Source organism: Schistocerca gregaria, chromosome 8 (assembly GCF_023897955.1).
Source record: "Schistocerca gregaria isolate iqSchGreg1 chromosome 8, iqSchGreg1.2, whole genome shotgun sequence".
Lineage (NCBI taxonomy): Eukaryota > Metazoa > Arthropoda > Insecta > Orthoptera > Acrididae > Schistocerca > Schistocerca gregaria.
Window position 1 is genome coordinate 447,844,540 of NC_064927.1, and position 6,313 is coordinate 447,850,852.

General features: G+C 42.2%; 1 pseudogene; it reads right to left on the reverse strand.

The window, feature by feature from the left end:
• Window positions 1–2,499: 2,499 nt before the first annotated feature.
• On the reverse strand, window positions 2,500–2,616 carry LOC126285690 (5S ribosomal RNA; annotated as a pseudogene).
• Between the last annotated feature and the right edge of the window lie 3,697 nt (window positions 2,617–6,313).

Consider the following 6,313-nt stretch of genomic DNA (forward strand, 5'->3'; position numbering starts at 1 on the left):
GAGACGGTTGCGAATGGTCCTCGCCGATACCCCAGGAGCAACAGTGTCCCTAATTTGCTGGGAAGTGTCGGTGCGGTCCCCTACGGCACTGCGTAGGATCCTACGGTCTTGGCGTGCATCCGTGAGTCACTGCGGTCCGGCATGCTACCAGTGTTAAAGACTGCGATGGAGCTCCGTATGCCACGGCAAACTGGCTGACACTGACGGCGGCGGTGCACAAATGCTGCGCAGCTAGCGCCATTCGACGGCCAACACCGCGGTTCCTGGTGTGTCGGCTGTGCCGTGCGTGTGATCATTGCTTGTACAGCCCTCTCTCAGTGTCCGGAGCAAGTATGGTGGGTCTGACACACCGGTGTCAATGTGTTCTTTTTTCCATTTCCAGGAGTGTATATTAGATATACTAATTCAGTTTATACGTTTGGGTTACAGTTGTATGGGTAAAACAAGATATTTCGTCATCCTTATAACGGTACTTTGCGGGCAGGCTTGTCAATTAGCATCATATTAATTAAAATCGGGAAGAATTAAAAAGGGGATAGTAATACGAAACTTTAATAACTGCTGAGTATTACTAGGAAGCAATATAATGAAAAGTAATAAAAAGCAAAGTGGCAAAGACCAAGTGGAACAGAAAGATATAGGGGCGCGTTTGTTTTTTAATACATATAAAAGTACATGTAACTTATTATTGAGCTCTCTACCTTCAGTTATCGCGATCGGGCTAGTCGATGAAAAAGTGGTACGCGACTGCAAAATTCGTTAATAAGATTATTTAAAGACTCTTGAAGCACGTTTAAAATACATTACGTCTGAGGAAGTGATCAGAGACGTTTATTGTCGGGTGAAGTGAAAATAATTCCGACAACATAATTCGAACTTTGTGTTAACTGGGAAAAATACTCAAGGGAAACTTTTATGGTTCTGGAACCCACGACAGTTGTACCACAGTTTGCATTATTAATATGCGATGTAATTTTGGAACTAGTCAGTTGAGTAAGTACGCTATTAAACTTATTATATCAATTTAGTTTAGGTTCAACGAGTCTGTTGCCAGGTCTTCTGACTGACTACTTTTATAATAGGCGATTGGTTATTAGGAAATTAAATCGCATTATTTCCAAACAATAATTACTTTGTCGTTAATACTTATAGAACGCTACCAATACAACTATTTTCTTCCATTTTTGCATTATAAGCGATTGATAACAATGATTATTATCATGATCCGTTATGGACATAGTGCAGCATTGGCTTCAATGCTAGATGCGTTTCTGACATCTGCAAGGGCTAAAGATGGGGACATGACGATGCGCGTGATTTTCCACACAGTCAATTAAACGTACAACGTGCTTCAGTCGAACTGACAGCTGCCTTATATCTGAGTCACTCCTGTTTCGTTTACATTAACAGAAGACATTTCTGAAATAGCAAATAGATGGCACAGAGCGACTTACGGACAGTTCTAGAACACTACATCCATTGTAATTTTCACATCACGGACGGAGCACGTATGTGCCGCATTCCATATAAATAATGTCTAATTTGAAATCAGAGATGCTATCGACGACTCTATTGGAAACATTTACAGAAACAGTACTCACTGCAACATTTACTAAGCTGAGGAATGTGGTACTTATTTGTTTTTTGATTCATCAGTCTTCTGACTGGTTTTTCTCTTTTGTGCTAATATCTTCGTCTCAGATTAGCAATTGCACCCTATATCCCCAGTTATTTCCTCAATTTAGTCCATTCTCTATCTTCCTATACAGTTTTGAGCGTCTGCTACTCGCTATGATATCTTGAATGTGGATGTGTTAGCACCCTTCCCTTTTCCCTTCCCTTCCCTCCCCCCCCCCCCCCTCTCCACCGCTGTCACTGCCACATTATTCCTTCTTCTTGTCAATGTTTTCAGTAGGTTCATTTCTTCGCTAGTTCTGTGGATAACTTCATCATCCCGTATCGTATTGGTCAACCTAATTTTCAATATCCTTCTATAGTACCACAGCTCAAACGCTTCGATTCTCTTCTTTCCGATTTTCCCACAATCCTTGATTAACTACCATACAAGTTTGTGCTTCATAAGTACATTTTAGGAAATTTCTTCCTAAGATTAAGGCCGATGTTTGATACTAGCAGGCTTTTCGCGTAACAGAATTCCGTAACTTCGGCTACTTTGTGGTCTCCAACTTTGATAAGTTTCTCTGTGACCTCAATTTTGCTTCTTATTACTTGCGTCTTTCTTCGATTTACCTTCAATCCTTATTATGTACTCATTTGGCTGTTCTTTTCATTCAAAATCACTCCGTCTTCAGGCCGCAAGCGACCTATCTGGACCATCCCACCGCCGTATCATCCTCAGTTGAGGATGCGGATAGGATGGGCGTGTGGTCAGCACACCGCTCTCCCAGTCGTTACGATGGTTTTCTTTGACCGGAGCCGCTACTATTCGGTCGAGTAGCTCCTCAATGGGCATCACGAGGCTGAGTGCACACCGAAAAATGGCAACAGCACATGGCAGTTGGATGGTCACCCATCCAAGTGCTGGCCACGCCCGACAGCGCTTAACTTCGGTGATCTCACGGGAACCGGTGTATCCACTGTGGCAAGGCCGTTGCCTCTTTCCAGTCAACATGTCTTGTAATTCTTCTTGACTTTCACTTAAGATAGTAATGTCACCAGCGAATCAATCATTTACATTCTTTCATGTTGAATTTTAATTACACTCTTGAACTTCTATTTTATTTCCATTATTACTTCCTCAATGTATAGATGGAAAGAAGGGGCGAAAAACTGTATCCCTGGTCGCAGTCTTACACACTTTCTAAGGCGCTGCAGTCATGGTCTGTGCGGCTGGTCCCGGCGGAGGTTCGAGTCCTCTTCGGGCATGGGTGTGTTTGTTTGTCCTTAGGTTAAGTAGTGTGTAAGCTTAGGGACTGATGACCTTAGCAGTTAAGTCCCATACGATCTCACACATTTGAACATTTACACACTTTCTAGTCCGAGCAATTCGTTCTTGGTCTTCCAGTCTTACTTTCCCTCTTGGTTCTTGTACATATTGTACATTAACCGTCTTTCCCCTCAGCTTACGCCTATTTTGCTGAGAATTTCGAACGTCTTCCACCATTTTACATTGTCGAACGCTATTTCCAGGTCGACACGTCCTGCAAACGTGTCTTGATTTATTTTTAATGTTGTTTCCATTATCAAAATGTCAGAGCTGACTCTCTGGTGCCTTTACGATTCTGAAAGACCAATCGATAGTCATCTAACAGAACCTGAATGTTCTTGTCCATTCCTTTTTATATTACTCTTGTCAGCAACTTGGATGCATGAGCTGTTAAGCTGACTGTGCGATAATTCACACCCTTGTCAGCTCTTGCAATCTTCAGTTCTCTCTACATCTTCTGCCTGCGGAGTCGGTATGTATAACTGAATTATTGATGTTGGAGTTGATTTGCTAGCTATTGTCGTGAGAACAACACGATCACTGAATTTTTTGCAGTAACTCACTCTCTGTTTTGCTTTCCTATTCATAACGACTCTCACTCCCGTTGTGACATTTTCTGCTGCTGTTGATACTCCCCTATATTCATCTGCCCGGAAACCCTTGTTTTCAGTTCACTGACCGTGGAACCTCGGCATTTTCCTTTTTTTATATTCTAACCTCCCTATCATGTTCAAAGTTATGATATTACGCGCTCATCCTCGTACTATGTTATCTTTTGGTGGGTTGTTGAATTGTTTCCTCATGATTGTCCATTTCTGTGGAGTCCCCACCCGAAGATCTGAACGGGGGACTAATCCGAAATATTTTGAAAATGGAGAGATCATCACTATTTTCAATTACAGGCCACATTCCGTACGGACACAAACTGTGTCTCTTTAATGCAGTAGTTCCCTGTTGCGTCATCATATCTTTGATCATTGCTGATTTTTTCTCCTTTTAAAGCAGTTATACACCCCAAGAGCAAGAGGTTGGCCAAAAACTCCATCTGCTCTTCCAACCTCTTTGGTAAGACTGTTGGTAGAACGAAGGCGACTCTTTATAAGTGGAGGCATCGGCCGCCGTTGCTGGTGATTTTTATTCATAATCTAAACAGTGACCGTTTTCGAATCCGGGATCCAAGACGTTTTGATTACTAGTCCTAGGTGATACCCCTAGACAATATTATTTAAAATAATGATGAAGTAAGCTTCGTTTCATAAAGGTATTGTATGGTTAACATTCAACACTATGGAAAGTTTAACAACTTTTAATAGACCTTGATCTGGGTTTGTAAAGACGAGGAAGTGTTCTGCAGAAAATATCGCGTAGTCCATTTCAGTAATTACGACAGAATGTTGTGACTTACAGAACATTTTGTTAAGACACAGAATAGTAAGGAATATAAATCATAAAAAATTTATTACTACTGATCCTCATTGCCACAAACAAACTCAATTAATGTCACAGACAGAGGAGGAAGCCGGAAGCGAGCCAGTATGTCTCATGTGGGCCAGGTCATCGACATATTATGACACCAAACGTGGATATGCATAGAGCAGAAAGGGGACTGCCACAGAAAACCAAAGGAGGCGAGACAAGCGTATTCATCAGCTCGGAAGACATTCTTCAGCAAACTATGTCTTTCACTACAGCACATGTTGAGGGATTCACACAGCAATTAGCAGACTGTTAAGTGAATATTTCAGAGGACGCATCGAGTCATTACGAACAGAGCACTGCGTCATTACCCCACGCTAGCTCTGTTTAAGTACCCCAACTCTCCAGCTCTCTTCATGAGTCGGTCATTGGGATGGATGAGATTCACAGTAAAACCATTTAAATCCATGATTACAATACTGCAGTGAATCTGTATCCTAGATGTTTTAGCACGGACTGTGAACTAGCCGACGATGTACTCAAAATGACGGACTTCACCTGCTGAATGCTTTCGTTGATCGCCACCTACCATCTTCTGATGGAGAAACTCTGTTTCTACAACACCACATCGTAGCGTGCTGCCAACATTGAATTTCAGTACAGAAGCCAGCAACAACATCCAGTGAGTTGAGATATGTCCAGCAGCCACCATATACTTACGATCATTCTTCTTCTGTAGAAATTACTTCCTTTCTGTCTGGAAAATATTGACAATTATACCGCATAGTAATGCAATTTCTAAGTATACCATAGGCACTGGAATACTGTAATGTCAATTGGGTAACGTTCCGTCTGTGTTCATGATATAACAATTTCTATTTCCGTCGGTGTAATTTTTTAAAACATTTCAGATGAATACTGGGATCATTACTTTGAATATTCCATGTCTCCTTTTTGTCTCCAATCCTGTCAAAATGAATTAGTGCAAGTTCTCTAATTATGTACGAGGGACGTGCAATAAGAAATGCAAGACTTTTTTCCTCAGTCAAGTTCTCTTGAAAAAAATGTGGAATTTGCTGTGGGGCATCGTGGAATATTCCCGCTTCAACCCCAACAGTTTCATGAATTTTCGATACATGGCGACGCTATACTTAGCCTTAAATATGTCTTCTGTATCGGAGGTGAGTTCCAAGTAGAGAGCTGTTATTGAGTTTCTTCTGGCGGAAAACCAGATCATAGCAAATATTCGTAGGTGCTTGCAGAATGTCAACGAAGACTTGACAGATTACAAAATTACGGTGAATAGTTGAGTGGAGTCGTCAATATGCCACCTGGACGATCGAAAAGTGGTCCAGTGTTCTTCTCACAGATAAGTCCCGATTTAGTCTGGAGAGTGGTTCTCGACGGATTCGCATCTGGAGGGAAAGTGGAACACGATTTCGGGACTCAAGCATTGTGGAAAGAAATCGATATCGAGGAGGATCCCTAACAGTGTGGGCAGCAATTATGCTGATCACTCTAACAGCTCTTCATGAAATTGTACGGGTGAATCGGTAAAGTTTAACTGCTGTCAGGTACCGTGACGAGGTCTTGGGCCCAGACTTTGTATTGATGTACAATAATGCTAGACTTCATAGAGCATGTGCTGTTGATGTTTTCTTGGAAACGGAAGATATTGCATGCATGGCGTTGCCTGCTTGCTCTTCCGATTTGAATCTCATAGAGCATGTCTGGATGCACTGCGGAGATGGGTTGCAAGAATGGTTCAAATGGCTCTGAGCACTATGGGACTTAACATCTGAGGTCATCAGTCCCCTAAAATCTAGAATTACTTAAACCTAACTAACCTAAGGACATCACACACATTCATGCCCGAGGCAGGATTCGAACCTGCGACCGTACGGTGGCGCGGTTCAGGACTGAAGCGCCTAGAACCGCTCTGCCACGTCG